The 18,175-nt window shown below is 40.6% G+C and overlaps 1 protein-coding gene across 2 annotated transcripts in view; it reads left to right on the top strand.

Moving 5' to 3' along the window:
• Window positions 1-2,680: 2,680 nt before the first annotated feature.
• kank1a (KN motif and ankyrin repeat domains 1a) overlaps window positions 2,681-18,175 on the top strand; it is a 58,129-nt gene continuing 42,634 nt past the window's right edge. Inside the window, exon 1 of one of the 2 annotated variants that reach the window (XM_086206887.1) lies at window positions 2,681-3,081. The gene's annotated coding sequence lies outside the window, so the exon portion shown is untranslated. Of the gene's footprint in view, window positions 3,082-12,894; window positions 13,019-18,175 lie in introns of those variants that run through there. The other variant, XM_086206889.1, reaches the window with a different exon arrangement.

Raw genomic sequence — 18,175 nt, 5'->3', positions numbered from 1 at the left:
CCTGGGTCAATAATAGCACAGAAACAGCACTAGTCCAAGTTACCAGTGACCTCCTACTAGCATCAGATGAGGGACTGGTCTCTGTGCTGGTCCTATTAGATCTTAGTGCAGCTTTTGATACCATTGACCATCATATCCTTCTACAGAGACTGGAACATGTCATTGGCATTAAAGGAACTGCACTAAATTGGTAAGGGTCATATTAACTAAGTTAATCTCAGTTTGTACTTGTTGATGATAACCCCTCTGAAACCACTGCAGTCAGTTATGGTGTTCCACAAGGATCTGTGCTTGGAGCAGTCCTCTTCACCCTTTATCTGCTTCCTCTAGGTCACATTATAAGGAAACACGATTCATTTTCACTGCTATGCTGACGACACACAGCTTTACTTATCAATGCATCCACATGAAATAAATCAGCTGCCTAAACTGGAGGCCTGTCTAAAGGAGATAAAAACATGGATGACCCATAATTTTATTTAATTAAATTCTGAAAAAAACTAAAGTCATTGTCCTGGGCCCAAAACATCTTAGAAACACCCTATCTAATGAGATAGGTACCCTTGATGGCATCACCCTGGCCCCCAGCACTACTGTAAGGAACCTCGGAGTTCTCTTTGATCAGGATCTGTCCTTTCATGCCCGCATTAAGCAAATTTCTAGGACTGCTTTCTTTCATTTACGTAACATTGCTAAGATCAGACACATCCTGTCTCAAAAAGATGCAGAAAAACTAGTCCATGCCTTTGTCACTTCCAGGCTGGATTACTGCAATTCCCTCCTATCAGGCTGCACCAGTAGGTCCCTAAAGACTCTCCAGCTGGTCCAAAATGCTGCTGCCCGTGTGTTGATGAGAACTAGTGGAAGAGACCATGTCTCTCCTGTCCTGGCTCCTCTGCACTGGCTCCCTATCAAATTTAGAATAGAATTCAAAATTCTCCTTCTAACATACAAAGTCCTCAACAATCAGGCATCTTCATATTTGACAGAGCTCATAGTCCTCTACTATCCAGCTAGAACCCTTCGCTCCCAGGCTGCAGGGTTACTTGTGGTCCAGGCTCCCCTCCTGTTGAACCGTCTCCCAGTTTCAGTCTGGGATGCAGACACCCTCTTAAGAGCAGACTTAAGACCTTCCTTTTCGATCGAGCTTACAGTTATTGCTGCTTAGGCTGACCCTCAGATATGCTGCTATAGGCTTAGACAACCAGGGGATTCCCATGGTGCACTGGGCTCCTCTCTCCTCTCTTTCCTCTCTATCCTCCTGTACTCATATGTGTTATTAACTCGTCTTCTTCTCTGGAGCCTTTGTGCTTCCCCACTTCCCAGATCCCTGACTGATGCTGCTGCTGGAGGAGGCTACAGACCTGAAGAGGCTCAAGCAGCCACCCTTTGCATCACTTGTTTTTGTAACAGCTTTTGCAGGATGTGCTTGCTCATGGAGAATTGTTGGGTGTAAATTCATTGATAGAGTGTCACAACTTTTGTTGTGATTTGGTGCTGCACAAATAAAACTGACTTGACTTGGGTCTGCTCTATATGAAAATTGTCCAGAGATGTCTAGTATGTTTTGATGCTGTTGAATAACAATCTTCTTCTTTTTTTGAATGGCAAGGTCTCATCTTCCAGTATTTCTAACATTATTCACCTAATAATTCCAAGTCAATAAGTAGAATTAGGTGTCCACAAGTATAAGTAACACGCAGGATTCAAACCCAAACATCCTGGGCGAAAGCTATGAGCACTAATCAATCACCTATGAGCAGCGAGATTGTAGCCTCTAAACACTTGGCTATGAAAACACAAGACAAAATGAAATATTTCTCTCTGTATGGAAACCTATTTTTGTGTACCACATATTAGTAATGCGGGCGGCGCGGTGGTACAGTGGTTAGCACTGTCGCCTCACAGCAAGAAGGCTCAGGGCTCCCGCTCGGGATCTTTCTGTGTGGAGTCCCCATGTTCTCCCTGTGCGTATGTGGGTTCTCTCTGGTACTCCAGCTTCCTCCCACAGTCCAAGACATGCAAATGGCGACGAGGCTGATTGGATACTCTAAATTGACTGTAGGTGTGGCTGTGAGAGTGAATGGTTGTCTGTCTGTATGTGTTGGTCCCCAGTGAACCCCGCCTCTCACCCGAAATGCAGCTGGGATAGGATTCAGCCCTCTCGCAACCTGAAACAGGATAAGAGGTAGAAAATGGATGGATGGATGGATATTAATAATGCATAAGTTCAAATGGTGAATTATAAAATCACTGTATTCTTGTTATCGTCATTCAAATGTTCCCAACCTAATATCAACATATAACTTATTACAGCAGTTATTTTATGGTAAATTCATCCTTATGACAGACTTCAAAAGTAAAAACTTTTTTTGCATTTTTTAAATGAGCTCTTTTGGCCACCTGCAGTACCTTCACTGCCCTGCTAAGGGGCTGTGGGCCACACAATAGGATCACTGATTGAACTAATGCTTTGTGAAAGAAGTTTTCGGATACAATGTCAAACTAATTGTGCTGTTGGCTTCACTTTTCAGCTGCTGAGGTTGCTATTTTGGCATCGTCATCATTCCTGGCTCAAATAGCGGCCTACTCAGCACGTGCTCTCTAGTGGCCAAAATCATTATGACCAGAGGAAAGCAGATGACGTCCATAAAAGCTGATGGGTCAAGGAAACGCTGCTACAGGAGACCAAATGTAGTTGTCCATGAGAATTTTAACTTTCCAATTGACGAGTTACAGAGTAAGTTATTTAACAGTGTAACCCTCTGGCGCCTGAACAGTAAAAGCAGGACGTATTTGTTAACGGCAGGTACGCTACACCTGTGGCGTAGACTGACCTTCATACGAGCCCTGGACTGACTATCAGGGTCTTTACTGCGCATGCGCCTGGTTTAACAAGTCGCTGCTGAGGCGGACAAGTACAAAGAGGCTGGTGGAAACAGGACGGACCGTGTCCCCGAAGAAGCTCGCTTTGACCTTTTGTCTTTACCGGACCATTTGCCCAGCGAGTATTTGCGTGCGAGGACGGAGTTAAATGAGGAGGAGTTATCTTCAAGTCCAGAAACAGCGTGGGAAACACGGGTAAGTGAGACGCAGTGCAGGCGTAGCGTGAAGGGCTGACTTTTATACGTGATTAAGTTATGTTCATGTGCGTGACGGGGTTTCACTTGAATTAATGTGCAAGAGTCGCCTGGGTTATAAACGCGGATAGATACTGTGTATCGTCTTCAACGTCTTTTCCTGGTCAGGTATCCGGCAATGACCAGACTGTACAATCCCATGAAGTGCTTCTGGATAAACAGGATTAAAGTCATATGGTGTTTGTTGTGTTAGTCTGGCGTATTTTCCCGACCATCCAGACAGGTGTCATGAATGTGTTCTGGTTGAACTCTGAGCCGCTTGTGCAGGAATACATGTTGCATGCAAACTGGGAGACGGAAGGCGTTTGCTCACATGTAGATAGAAGTTGTGAGCACCTTTGTAGTTGCTCCATTGAAGGAGCTACCTATTTAAAGAAGGAAAAAGTTTACAGCGGCCCACCTCTCATGTGACCTGGTAATCTCTCACCATTATAAGAAACATACTGACTCAGCCATACCTCGGATTTAACTGCTTAAATCAGGTTGAACCGCTCGCTTGCACGTGTCCAAACATCCCCACCACCAGCCTATATAAGAATATACAGTTGCAGCTGCCTGTTACAGGTACTTTCACCTTTTGAATATTTTTCCTGTTTATGGTAAAATTTGAAAAAGGCTCATTGCAGTTTTCCAGAGCCTAAATTTCAATTAAGTGAACCAGCAAATATTTGACCATTTTTTTGTAGCCTAAGATAATAAATACATTCTCAAATTACTTGATTTTCTTTACATCAATTACTTGTTGCAGCGCTTTAAAAATAAAAGAAGGGGGAATGTGTCCTAAAACCTGTAAATAATAATCAGTGTTCCCCCCTTGTTCCGTCGTCTCAGTCTTTTTTTTTTCTGGTTATAGCTTGAATTACAGTCAGAAATGTTCCTGAAATGAAGCTGATGGTCTTCCTCCTCCTTCCCTCAGTCATTTGGCACACCACTACTTATTTTCCTTTTGACAGAGGTTCAAGCAGCCAAATGAAAGCTCTGCTTTGAGTTGAGGTGGTGAGCTGAGGGGATGAGGATTTTGATAGTGGGGATATAGACCAAGATGGTGGTCTCTTTTGTGTTGTTAAGGAGCTTTGATCCTTTGAGGTCAGATGGACGGGGCTTCTGCATCATCTTTTACTGGACTGAGGAAAACTGAATTAAAATGTCATTGAAAGAATATGAGAGCCCTGACAGCAGTTGAATGAAATTCTTTGCCTTTCATTGTACAATTCCGGCTTACACACACACACACACACACACACACACACACACACACACACACACACTTGACACACTATAAAGAGATTAGAAAAGTGATTTCACTTAGGAAGTCCCAACCTGTGTTATGTGAATGCTTGTTTTTTTTAGAATTAACTTTAAGTAAATATCTGCACCACTCTGTATATTAATTAAAATGCTGTTACATAAACCTTTTGATCATAGTGCTGGACAAAAGATTCTATTGATTATCTGTATGATGAACTCAGCTCTTGCCTTTCTGATTGAGTGATCAGTTTACAGCAACAGAATTTATTTTTCTTTAAGGGTTTAAAACAAATACCCAAGATGAAAGAAAGTTGGCATTCTTCTCTCAGATTTTCCCAGAGTGCTGGGAGGTCAAGGACAATGCAATATTTATCATGATACATATGATATGCTCGTATATTGTAAAAAGATAATTTACTAAAAATTACAGAATATGAACCACATAAAAATATGTACAGTTAATGTCAGGAATATAAAATTTAGTGCAAGTCCCAGTCTATGAGATGTTGTGAGTGTGATGGGGCAGAGTGCATATGTGAGAGTTCCAGGAGGGGTGACCTGGCATGAGGAGGAGATTGGGCAAACCTTCTGACCAGAGACTACAATATACTGGACCAGGTTTATTGTGACATCTCAGGAGCAAATAAGGCGGCCGCAGTGCCTCCTCTGTGTCATTTTGTTTAAAGTTGTGTCAGTTACCACACAGTCCATATGACTCGCAATCATCCATCCATCCATTTTCTATCAATCTTATCCATTAAGGGTCGGGGGGTGGAGCCTATCCCAGCTGACATTGGGTGAGAGGCGGGGTTCACCCTGGACAGCTCGTCAGTCTGTCACGGGGCCATCAGGAGCAATTAGGGGTTCAGTATCTTGCTAAAGCATACTTGGACATGGTCACCAGGGGAAGTGAGGATCGAAACAGTGACCCTTTGGTTGCTCGATTGCCACTGTACCTGTGAGTAATGCCGCCCCCCACTGCAAATTATGGAATGGAATATTGTTCGGTCTTTGGATCGCTATCAGTCTTATGTCTGAATGACGTCATTATTGGAAACCTGACACTGATGATCCCAAATCGATATCCCATCTGTTGATAACTCAACAGACAAATACATTTATCATGAAAAAAATGGAGCTGTATTGTTGTAATAGAGATCTATTTTTATGTCTGGTCTAATTTTTTTCCTACATGTGATAATAGGCAAATAAAATAAAATGACAAAACCAAACAGAACAGCAGGAAGAAAAGAGGGAAAAAAGCTCAATCACTAATGTGCATCCTTGATTCTTTCGTTGAAAACGATCAAGTTTGCTTTTACTCTGAGTTCAGAGGTGTCTGTCAGCTCCCTCACTTCAGTGACATGTTTTTTTTATTTTGGAGCAGTGAGGATCTAATCCGGCTGTCCACTGTAGTGGGCATAACACAAGTGGCACCAACACCTGGGAGTTGGCTTGGTAGTGCAGACTTTTGCCAGCAGATGAGCAAGGGCTGCTGAATGCGGGCAACAAGGAGGGCATCCATCATTGTGCACACGGACCTCTGTTGTTGATATCGGTTCTTGAGTATTCTTCTGTGCTTCCAACAATAGGTCTCCCAGGTCCAGAACATGATCCATATCAAGGAGCATAATACTCATCAAACTGTAATACTGCGCCAACCTGGAATGTAATCAAACTATCCCCAATTTTAATGACAATACCGAACAATTCATTAAAAAAGTTTTCTTGATGACAGATAAGAATAGGATGAAGATGATTCCTGCAGAGATGTTCTACTTACAACTACCAAAATGTCATGTGCGCTTCCATTCCCTTTGCTACATCCCTCAACCAAGTTAGATGTAATCTGACCTGGTAGGTTTTGCATACAATCCTGCAAAACATCAGTTGCGGGTGACACTAGAAAGTACTCAGCGTGTAAGAGGAATAATACTACTGATGGCTATATCCTGCTAATGCCCATGAACAGTGTTAAGGATCCAGGTCCTACAGGATCTTTCCAATATATTTCACAAAGATGCATCCATTATTTTGTGGTAAATGTGGCGATTAGGAAATAATGGCACTATTCTATCCCACACATTTTCAGAAGCTCATGTGTCTATTTCATTAACTTTTCTCTGATTTATTCATACTGTAACAAGCTTAGAGTAAAATCTGTACATTGTGTATATCCTGCAGAGCTTTTCACCACTAATGTATAAGGAGATTGGGTGGAAGCAGAGCCTGGTACTTTTGGCTTAGCAGGCCACACTAGGCCTTCGTCATTCATCTTCTGTGGTCTTAAGGCAAAGGTCTCACAATTAACACCTTGGTGAGACATCCCCTCTGTCCACATGATTAAAGCTGCTGAGACATGTCACCCCCACCCACCGCCTCCCTGTGATTAGGCCCCCCATCCCTCCTCTGTTTATTTAGAGAAAATGACTTCCACTCCACTGAGCTGTCTGAGTGGGTTGCCCATCAAATCTGCCCTTGCTTTTCTTGCGGCTGCGCAGTTTTGGAGGGGCTCTCACTGGTTGTTTGCTCTGTAATTTAATGTAGAATTCAGTTGTAATTTTAGTTTTGGTTGAACATCTGTGCACACTTCGGTCCCATTTGTGCTTCTCTGGCATGTTTTAGGGCTAAAAATAATTCCACTAACGCTGTTTTACCTTGAAAATATTTATCCAGAGGAAGACTTTTTTTTTTCTTCTTTCTGGTGGCGATTTAAAAAAACAAATTCTGGTGAGAAAGCTCTAGTCTCTGTGGGACAGAGGGTGAAAAGTTATTCAAGCTGCTTGGTTCTTAAAAGTAGCATAAAGACCTACAAGATCCTCTGGGGCAGCCCTGTTATTACAAGATAATTCTACTTTGAAATGTAGATCCTCTGAAACAAAACAATTAGCGCTGCCCCTGGGGGGGGTCAACTTTTAGCAAGCATGGTATTGAAGTACGAAAAAGCATACACTCTCACCTAGGAAACCTTGAGGCTCAAACCTTGAAAGGACAGCTGAGCACAGCATGTTTTTAATGGAACACTTGTTAGATGTACTAAAAACAAAAGTCAAGTGTCAGGGAATTTTCTCAAATAACTTCCTGTAGGTTGAGACCAGCACCACATGGTTGTAAATTTGTCAGGTAAACATTATTGGAGGGATACAGTCGGGGCTGTTGACTAACTTTTCCACTGGTAACACTGGTGCTACCAACTTCCTCAGTTGGTTGCACAAGCACATGATTTGGTTGCAACCTTTTTGGGGGGTTACAGCATGGTATTAATCAGTGACCTTGCATGCTAATATATAATTGTGACAATTTACATACCTCAGTGAAACATTTACAATGGAACTTGATATTTGCAAAATATTTTACTTGATGACGAGTTCATTATCTTTCATTGAGTGATTACTGTTTTCTAACCTCTGAAAAAAGGTTGGGGGGGGGGGTCAATGTTAATCATGCATTGGATGGTCCTGCAGGTTCTGAACTTTTTGCTGTCATTTTGAAGCTTTAAAGTTTCGAGATTAAACTATGTTGAGCTCCTAGCAAGTTTAGTGTTGCCTGCAATGGATGGATCACACTACACTATGCCTACATTAAACACACAGTGTAGCGTTCCCCTCTTACCATAACCACAGGTACTGGGTTAGCCAGTGCTGCTGTAAAGTGGTGGTTTTTTTTTTTTCTTCACTGGTCAGCCAGTTTCTCCTTGCATGCGGCACATTCATCATCGTGTCAGAATCGGCCCATTTCCCTTTATTTTTCTTTCCTCTTTCTTTCTTTCCCGCTTTCCCTCTATCAGCTTTCTGCTGTCTTTCCTCATGGGATTTTAAAGATAATCGGTGGTACAGTAAACCACTTAATTTGGTTATGGTCAAATTTTGTGCCGCCCTGCACAGTGGGTGATGTGCATGATGTTGGGGCATCAATGTAGCATATGTACACACGCAGAGGCTTTTTCACCAGATTCGGCTCAATCATATAATAGTTGTGCCAGTGTAGCTAGAGCGGATCACAGCTATTCTCGCACTGCAATTTCCATCAGAAGTACCTTGGCGCATCTTAGGCATGTCCCAGAAGTTCTGCAGCATACCACCTCACAGGGAATATGTGGCAAGTCTATTTTTGATGAATGACTCCTAAATCTGCACAGAGCAGATTGAGTTAGACAGGAAGTCCCCACACAATTTGCATAGTGAATCCGGTCAGTTTTAAGAGTAAATGCTACGTATAAACTCCCTACTGCAAAAACAGACAGAAAAAGACAAAATATAACCAAGAACTCTTATGTGCATGTGATGGAAACAAATAAACCAAGAGACAACTAAATAAGCAGAATCTGCCCAGGGAAATTACAGCTGTGCTGAGGATGGATGTGATTGGCATCGAATGTAACACAGCCTTGCCCGGTTACCCAGAACAGAGGAGTGCAGGAGAGGGAGCGCAAGGCTGCCTCAGTGAAAGACAAAAGCAATGCTTTCATCCTAAATTAACACTCTTCCTGTGTTACCAAAATAGTAACGATTATGCACTCGCATGAATGTGATTAGGTAAAAATTTAATTTTCAAGGAAAGGCTGCATATGTACCCATTTTGCCTAGAGCCCTGGATCTAGCAAAACCACTTGACCACTCCATTTTAAATGAGTACATTCAAGAGAGTTGCAGCAGTCTGTGATGAATTATAGAAATATTTGCTGAGCTCCTTTAATGATGAGGCAGGAGCCTTCTGGTGGGCCAAAATGGTACTTCAGTTGGGGCCTAAAAAGTTCATGTACAATAAATAAAAAAAGATTTTAATTTAAAGTGTTGTTATCGTAGCCTTGAATACTATTTTCTGGGTATCGTAGGAGTGTATTAAGCCTGCGCATTATACACTCAACTCAATTTCAGTCACAATTCTCAATCCATTTGCTGCCCAACCAGCAACCCTGGCAACCTTAAAGCAAGGTTTGTTGTATTTTCCACATTGCCCTATTGATTGAGTTGGCCAGAAATCTACTTAAATCCAGGTCACAAGACATTAATATTTCAGTTAAGAACTTGCATAGTGTAGATTTTAAGCTTAGTCTTTTACATTGTTGTCTGTCATGCTGCTCAGCTCTGAAAAGTCCAGCCTCAGTATGGTGGTGTACTGTGGAAATAATGCTGAAATATTATAATGAGTTTTTGACTATTTCCCTGTTTATTTTTTTAATATGTTGACATTTTGTTCTGGAAATATATGCAAATTTTCCTCCATATTTAATGAAATCACACCTCATTTGCGCATATTTATTTAATCAGACAAAAACTGTTTTCAAGCATTTTCTCAATTCGATGAAGCGTGACAATTTTTTTTTTTTTTTCACCCCAGTAACTGAATAAACTGAAAATTTGCATGGGGGGCCAAATGAATATCTGTCCCTCTTGTGCGGTCAAAGAAATTGTGGTCGAATGCTGTCTGGTATCAGAAATTCAGAATAGGGTCATTGCTAGTCAGTACTCATCTAAAAAAATTGTCTTGCTGATGGTAGACTCGATTGTACAAAACCACACTGGCGTCATCTGAGGAAGGTAAAAGATCTGCATGCGGATTTGCAAATGGTGTGCATGAATTTATTTCTTATTCCCCACAATTATAGTGTGAAGGATTACTTTCTTTAAACAAGAACGGGATTGTAACTGCATCTGAAAAGAAATCCATTTAATTTAGATTTAAATTTGTGTTTTCATTATTGTATTTTGGATGACACTACACAGTCTCTGTAGTGATTATGAATCTGATTTAAAGCACAAAGAATGGTCTCTCTGCTGAGGGCGGGGGCGGGGGGGGGGGGTCTTATGATTGCTTCCTTTGCTTTGAGGCCCACAGAGGATTCTGTCAGGAGTCAGGTTTCTATTAACCCATTTTGATGCACATGTTGAAGTATCATGCCCCACCATTTTGCAAAAATGAAAATGTTTGTACTCAAGTTTAGTTTTTTTGTTTTTATTTCCAAAAAGAATGAACATGCAAAGAGATTGTAATCACTAAGTTGAATGAACTCAGATGTAGTAAATCTTAAGCTCAGCAATTTCTGTAGCTGTCATCTTCACAGACACACCCAACTTTGTCTTCATCTCTGGACATCATTCAAAATGTATGATAGCGGCTGGTTCTTAAGAAAGATTTTAACTTGTCCTCTGTTCCTCAACACCTGTGTCAGATTCCTCCTCCATTCACGTTGCCTATACCGCCATCTTCTGACAGAATTGCATAGCTTGTTTTGTTCACTCCAAACCCGTTGATGGATGCACATCTAATGCATTTTTGTGAGATTTTCATATTTTGCTTAAAATTCACTGGATCAAATGGAATAGGCCAATTTGAAATTAAATGGAAACACAAATATAGGTATGAGCTGAGATTATAAAGCACACAGAAATTCAATTTTGATTTCAGAGATGATTAGATGACTTCCCATCGTTTAAATTAACTAAAATACTTGAACATAATTGAAGAAGTGGTCATACCAACTATGCAGTGAATTGGCTCAGTCCAACATTCTTTAACTTGTGTGAGATTTCTTTTGGGTAAGACAATTACTGCGGTGGACATGAATTATGGACGTTTTTTTCTTCTTTGTAGTAAGGATTAACCTGGGTAAACCTTGAAGTGTGTTTCGCAATGTTTGGTTTCTTGGTATGTTAATCCCTCTCTTTGATTCACGTGTCCTCTGTTATGGTATGGCTTTTTATCAGGAAATGAACAGTAGAGATCACGACAGATAGACTGGGAGCAAAGCTCTAGGGTTTAAGACTTGGCAACGAGATTATAATTTAGAGGATATGTTATTCCAGTTATTTACACACTGAAAATATCTCCTGGATAAAAGAACCCACTGCTTGTCAAGGCTTGCTGTTTCAATATTTTGACCATAATGGAGAGGAGTGGCAGAAAAATGTTGTAGTGAGGCTGGCAACCCCAAAACTTTATCTGCCATACCCATGCTTAAGGGAGAATAGACTGGTAGAAACCTGCGTGCTCCCTCATCATGGGAGATGATGGGTTGTTTATTATCCAGAGATGGGACATGCTTGGGCTTTATTACCATTGAGTCTATTCTATTGTGTGTTTTCATATTGTTAAATGAAACTGCTGAACTTCAGAACTTCATTCAGGACTTCTCCTAAATGAGCAGAGTTGTCTGGAGGGAGGAGAAATGACAAATCCCTCCTGTGTCTTGCAATTTAAGCAGGACAAGGCAGGTGCAGAGGGAATTCAGGGCCACATTGATACTGTGATAAGCCCTCAGCTATGCAGGCATGCACAGACTTTACCTGTCAAGTTGAGGCATTCCACAAGAAGGCGGCCTTCTTTGGATTTCACTAGACCCTCGTCAGAAGGTTCGAAGAAGAGAATGGAAGCTTGACTATCCATTAGCTTGTGTGGTTAGCATTCAGCCATTTCCACATCCTAATGCTGAGCTTCTTATACTACGACAATATACTGCTTCCAAAGTTTATATAGGTGCACTTTACACATAGAGTACCTCTCATAGAAGGTCAGGTTAACAAGTTATTTCACAGAAAGAGAAATTGTCATTGATGTGTACGGCATTTGGAAGATAGCTTTAAAGCACACTATTTCCACCCTCTGGAGGTAGACATGCAGGCAGCCAATCACCAGTATACTTAGAGAAACAAGACAGCATGTCTCTTCATTGAGGAGGCTATGTGGATACTAGGTTTGAACATAGTATCAGCAATTCAGAACTTTTTTCTTCTTACCCACCAAAAATAGGTTTCTCACATCACTGATCCTGAACACAGTCCATACCATCTGTGGGAGCACAATATTTAACCGTCTAATTACTGTACATACTCAATGCAAAAGTATGGTCTCAGTGAATTTCATCAAAATATGATAGTTTTTTTTGGGGGAGGGAAATATATACAATTAGATTGACAATGATGTGATTCCAGGAGTTGAAACGTAATTCTTTCAAACTTTTCACTTGAACTAAAGGAATCTAATGGAAATTCATGAATGACATGTCTCAAATATTGCAGATAGCTAAATCCGGCCAATGGCCTGAAACAGTCCTCAGGATCCAGAATCTACAGTTTGATGTAGATCAAGAGTTAATTCCTTGTTAGTTGTGATATTACCTGTCTGTCCACTGAGTTTAATTCAAATCTGCCTTTGTTTTTGAGACACCCTGCAAACTTACATGTATTCCTACTGATATCAACATTGATACTGATTACAGTAAATCACTTCGCTTTCCTACTTATTACCAGGAGACTTGTGGAGATGCCCTTAGTGTGGTGTCTCAATACTGACAGGATGGTCATCAGTATGAGCTGTTGAATTTGTCTCCTGCCTGGGATGCCACAGTTTACGGCTGAGAGAACCCCAAAGCCTCAGTCCACTAGTCACCAGGCTGCTCGTATTTCAGCCTCCCTCACTGGCTGCTATTGTCAGGTTACCATGTGTGTGCGTGTGTGTGGCTGCGCTGTGATTGGCCCTTGCTCTGCCGTGTGAGACAGTGCTGGGTGACGTCTCATGTGTTAATCCCTCATTTCTCTTCTGGATAATTTTCTCTCCGGTTGTTCTGGGAGCTGCCACTGAAGGCAAATGTATCCACAAAATACCTTTGAGACAGTCATGGCATGAGTAAGGTGAGTGCAAAATATGGTTTTGTGTCACTCTGGAAAGCTGTCTTTTGTACAACTTTTCTTTGTTTTTTTGTTCTTTATATAATCTACAGATGCCAGTCTTTTTAAAAATTTTATTGTTTCGCATGCTCAATGCCACCATATAATGCTGCTTTGACTTGGTATCTATGCAGTAAATGCATGAAAATTTCTGTTCCTACTGATGCTAATGCATGCAGTGTACGGAGTGCCATTGGTCTTTTTTTTCCCCATTTCTTTGAAGCCCTTCAAACGTTACTGAATTTGAAAGTGAAAATTTCCATACTTGGAGAGGTGCTGGAAAAATAAGTAAATCCATAAAGTCATGAAGGAAAGCCATGAGAATTTGAGGTAATTTTTTTGTTAATTTTTTTTTATTGCTTTTCAGTGATTTTGGTTACGTATACTGAAGTAAATGTTGACAAAGAATTTTAACATTTGCATTAAATGCCTTTCAGAGAGCGCTGAGAAAAGAATTTGCCTAAAAGACAAGGAAATTTAGTGTCAAACATGTACATGAAAAATTCAGTGAAATATAACTGTCCGTATTGAAGTGTTTGAAGGGAAAAAAATGTTTGCACACTCGATATCTTTAAAATTGTCTGGTGAGAGTTGGGGGTTGGGGGTGAGGTCACTGTTGTGTCTACAGCTGCTGCTTCAGATCCAGTCTGGCCCCTTTGGTTCTATGTCTGGTTCTACGGATATGAATATGATGTGTCTTTTCACAGATCAGATCACTGTAGTGGTCGTGCAGTTCCCTAATGCTCAAGTCAAGTCCTATATGAATCTGTCTGGTTTTCCAAACTACATTTTAACACAAAAACACATGATAAAAGTGAAATGATATGATACATCTTCACGAAAAAATGTTCACTTTTTTTTTTTTTTTAAAGAAGAAAAGTATTTAAACATTTGATCTTGTCTGATGACAAGACAATCATGTTACAGCTGGTGTCTGCCAGTTGCAAAAGCAACATTATCTATTGTTGACTCCTCCAGAAAGCTTCCTTTCATGTTTTTTGCTCTTGTTGGCTCTCGGGGCTGACGCTTGTTGCTGAAAGATTCAGATATTTAGCTGGCTGGATATCTGAGATTTGTCTGATCTTGGTCAAACTCAGATGTTTCTCCATTAGAGGCAGTCTGTCAAAGTCTGGTGTTTACTGAACTATCTTTTCAGCTGGGTTTGGTTCAGTTTGAAGTAGATTCTTGTGGAATGTGAAGTAAAGAAGACTGAGAAGAACTAAACTCTTAGCCTTATTTAGGGATAAAGTGATAGTCATATTGATGATACATGGTTGGTGTTTTCTGACTTCTGGAGTCACAAAGAAGTGATACAGGAGGGAAATGAAAATGTGAGCTCAAGACACCTGTTTGTGAGTAATTGACACCAGAAATGATTGAACACATCAAGTCCAGCAAGACTTGCTGTGACACATCAAAATTTGTTTACCCATCATATATTTATGCAGTGTTGTAAATATACAGTGAGCTACCAATACCTTCCAGTAATTTAGTGGTTTGCCTCTTGGTTTGCTTTTTGAATTAAAAAATTTAATTTTAACCAAATTTAAAAGGCAGTGATTTGTCTTCTCCCCTTTGACCTTTGAACCAAATGAACCACACTGCTGGTGTGAAAGTGACCAAAGACTCATCCTGGGACAAATTCTCAAATTCTGACTGGTTGACATATACTGATGATGGCCAACTCTGTGCATGCATGGCAGAAAATTCCTAGTCACTAACTCTCAGGTATAATGAATTAACACCAGCCCACCTGTCTGAAAAGATTAATAAACAGTCTCAATGTATGATAATAATATGCATTGAAAAGATTTTGGGGGAATTTATTAGGACCATAAAGTGTTGACCAAAAATGCAAAGATAGTCAGGCAATGGCATATAAATAGCTGCAATATTATGTGATTAATGGATTTGTTATTAGCTGAAAGAACAAATTTGCAGTGGGACAATCATATGTGTATCATTTTCCTTGAAGTTACAAGAACATTTGTTTGTCAATCCTTGTTTTGGATTAAATTCAATATACTGTTGGGATTGAGGTGGCCTCATGGAAAGTGTTGTGAATTTATTTTTATTATTATTATTCTCTGAAGTAAAGGGCTGTGACTCTGGATTATCTTACCATGCTTAACAAGCAACTCATTTGGACGATGGCAGTGACAACAACTTGACAATTACTATCATGTTCCATTTCATTCACACAGTTAATGAGGCAGTTATTCAGTGTGCCCTTCTCAGGGCTGCATGATATTTTGTCATATGGGTTGTACATGCACAATGATTGCATTGCCGGTCCCAGACATGCAGTGCTGGAGGGATATGAACTCAACAAGTTATGGTTCAACTTCTTGGCTGCTTGATGGAAAACCTCTGGATCATCACATGGATATTATCTCATGGATGCTTAGTGTGATTGACATGCAGGTTTTGAAAGAACATGGCAAAACTCCGATCAAAACCATTCTTGCTCCATTTTTTCAAAGCCAAGCCACCCCCCCCCCCCCCAATTTACACTGTCACCAAAGAAGAATGTGTCAGTTTCTTGACAAATTATGTTTTATGTCAAACTTATTTTTCACTCAAGTTGCCGTCCCCATCCTCCTTCCCGGTTGAACACTGTAATTTGCAGCTAGCGTCTGATGCTTCTGATGTCATGGAGAATACAGTGAGTGCTTGGAGCTCGACTATCAATGATGTACATGAAGGCAATGAAAGTTTGATGTTTTCTTGTACTTTTTATTCTTGGAATATACAGTATATCACTGAGAAACACAGGGAAATTTTATTTTTGTTTTTCCCAATATCATGCAGCACGAGCCCCAGTACACGTTTGCATTCTCACAGATTTGGCCCAGCCAATTTTTAATTGGAAACAGGGCTTTGCATCAGTTAAAGTGAACACATTTTAACTTTTTAACTTTTCTTCTATTTAAGTAAAAATCTGCTGGTCATGTAGCAAATTGGGACACTGTTTTCCCAGTCAAAGGTCTTCTATAAAACCTGATGCCTGAGATTCTGTGTATAAATGTCTTCCTGATGAAGGTTGGGCGTTTCTCAGTAAACTGTTAAATAAAGCAGTAAATTATTTCCTCTTGCACTTAGTGTTGCTTTGTTTACATTAAAGATGAACTCCTTGGTGACTCCACTGATCTTATCCCCAAGTCTTAAACTCCACGAATAAACAGTCCTGTATCCATCAGGGCTGGAAAACCATATGTAGAGCATGTCAGTATGAGGAATCTCAAGATTCTACTTCAATTTTTGAAGAGAACTCTATTCTAGTGATATTGTTTGAAATGATGACCAAGTAAATACATCACAGTTTAATTTTTGCCCTGAAGGTTTTTTTTTGGCTTTTAAATTATAAAAGTTGCTATTTGAGCATTGAATGGTGTCCTCAGCGATTGGCCTGTGTGATGCGTCGCTGCTCTGCGGTGAAGGCGGCTTGACAGAGGCCCTCTCAGGTTTCAGTTTCCACTAAGTGAGGGGCCGATCACCACGGCAACGCTGCGCATGGGCTCCCTGACCTGTCCCGTGTTCCTGCAGTGGTGGCTTTCTCTGTTAGAGGAAGCATGACAGACATCTCGATGAGTTATGTATAACCCATAATTATTGTCTCAAAACACCCACATCAGAAAGAATGAAAATGACTCAAAGTGCTCTGAGCCAACCCCATCTGTGGTTAGTTCAACCTTGTTACATTTTGGATCTGTTTAAGTTGTTTTGGCAGCTGTCATAGGTTGTTTTCAAACCTGCAGTTTGTTTTCTCTTTTGGTCCAAATTTGTAGCCAAGTGAGTTACTTTTGGTTACTCCACACAACTACAAACATTCAAACAAGATATAATGCATCACTTAAAAACCACATGATCATGTTCTATCCTTATTGGTTCAAGCCTGGAACGCAAACAAACACGGGACGTCTAAATGTTAGTTATTGCTGCATACTTGGGAACAGGATGGACCTCAGTTTGAGATCATGACCACTAACCACAAAAAACTTTGCTTGTGCACCTCCCAGCATGCAAAGGTAGAGACTGAGATTCATAATGACATTTTAGCAAGACTTTCCCTTTTGAACAGGAAGGAGCAATAACAAGAAGAGGATTGAAAGATGGTGCTTACAAAAGAGAGACATACCAATATTCAAAAGATCCTTTTCAGTTATTGATATTATGTCATGGTATCTGTTTATTAATATTAACATAATGTTAATATTGCTGCTGCTTTTGTTGAAAATAGGGGCAAATGTAAAAATCCCTCCTTTTTACAAACAGTGTGGAGGCACTGGTACATTAATTTTTACAAGTGAAGCGATGGATTTCTGTTACTGGTTAGTAAAAAGGGTTTTGTTTTTTTTTGTTTGTTGGCTATTTTAAGTCATAGAAGTAGGACTTGATGGCAAACCTCAGTTGCCTAACTTGTTTTTTGTGCACCAGCGCCACCAGACCAAATGACGTTCAGCTAGAGCAGTGGTTCTCAAACTTTTTCTGTCATTCCTCCCTTTGGAGGAAGAAAAATTTTCATCCCCCCCCACCCCAATTTTTTTTTGACAAAAAAAGGTCATGTTTAACTTTTATTGACCTGTTAGAAATTACAAACATTCCTTTAGTTTTTCAGAACTAGAAAAAATGAAATAAAATGTGTTTCATCCCTGTCACATATCTCTTCATTTTAAAAACAGACCTGACAACAGTTTATATGAAAGAGGTTTAAAGCGTGCTTTGGTTCCGCCTCCAAAAAAATTCAGACGTCCAAACATTAGTCTTCCCCCCCTCCCCCGGGACGTGAGTCACTGTGGGGGGGGGTGGGGGGGTGGGGGGGTGTGGGGGGGGACTAATGATTGGACGTCGGAATTTTTTTTTGCGGCGGAACCATAAACAAAGTGAAAGGTGAGGGGGTACTAATGTTTGGACGTCGGGTGACTCGCGCCCCCCTGGGACGCCTCCGCCACACACTTTGAGAAATGCTGAGCTAGAGGGTTGCTCGTAGTGGTAGGTGTTGAAAACACAAACATCTGAGGGCAAAGTTCCACAATCACACTCACACAACAAAATAATTTTAGAACATTTGGTCAAATGATGTAACTTAAAACACATTTCCCACTTAACAACCACAGTATT

This window comes from Aulostomus chinensis, chromosome 6 (assembly GCF_037954235.1).
Source record: "Aulostomus chinensis isolate RoL2024-O1b breed Wild chromosome 6, RoL_Achi_v1.0, whole genome shotgun sequence".
Taxonomy (NCBI): Eukaryota; Metazoa; Chordata; class Actinopteri; order Syngnathiformes; family Aulostomidae; genus Aulostomus; species Aulostomus chinensis.
This window is presented reverse-complemented; position numbering and strand designations above follow the sequence as displayed.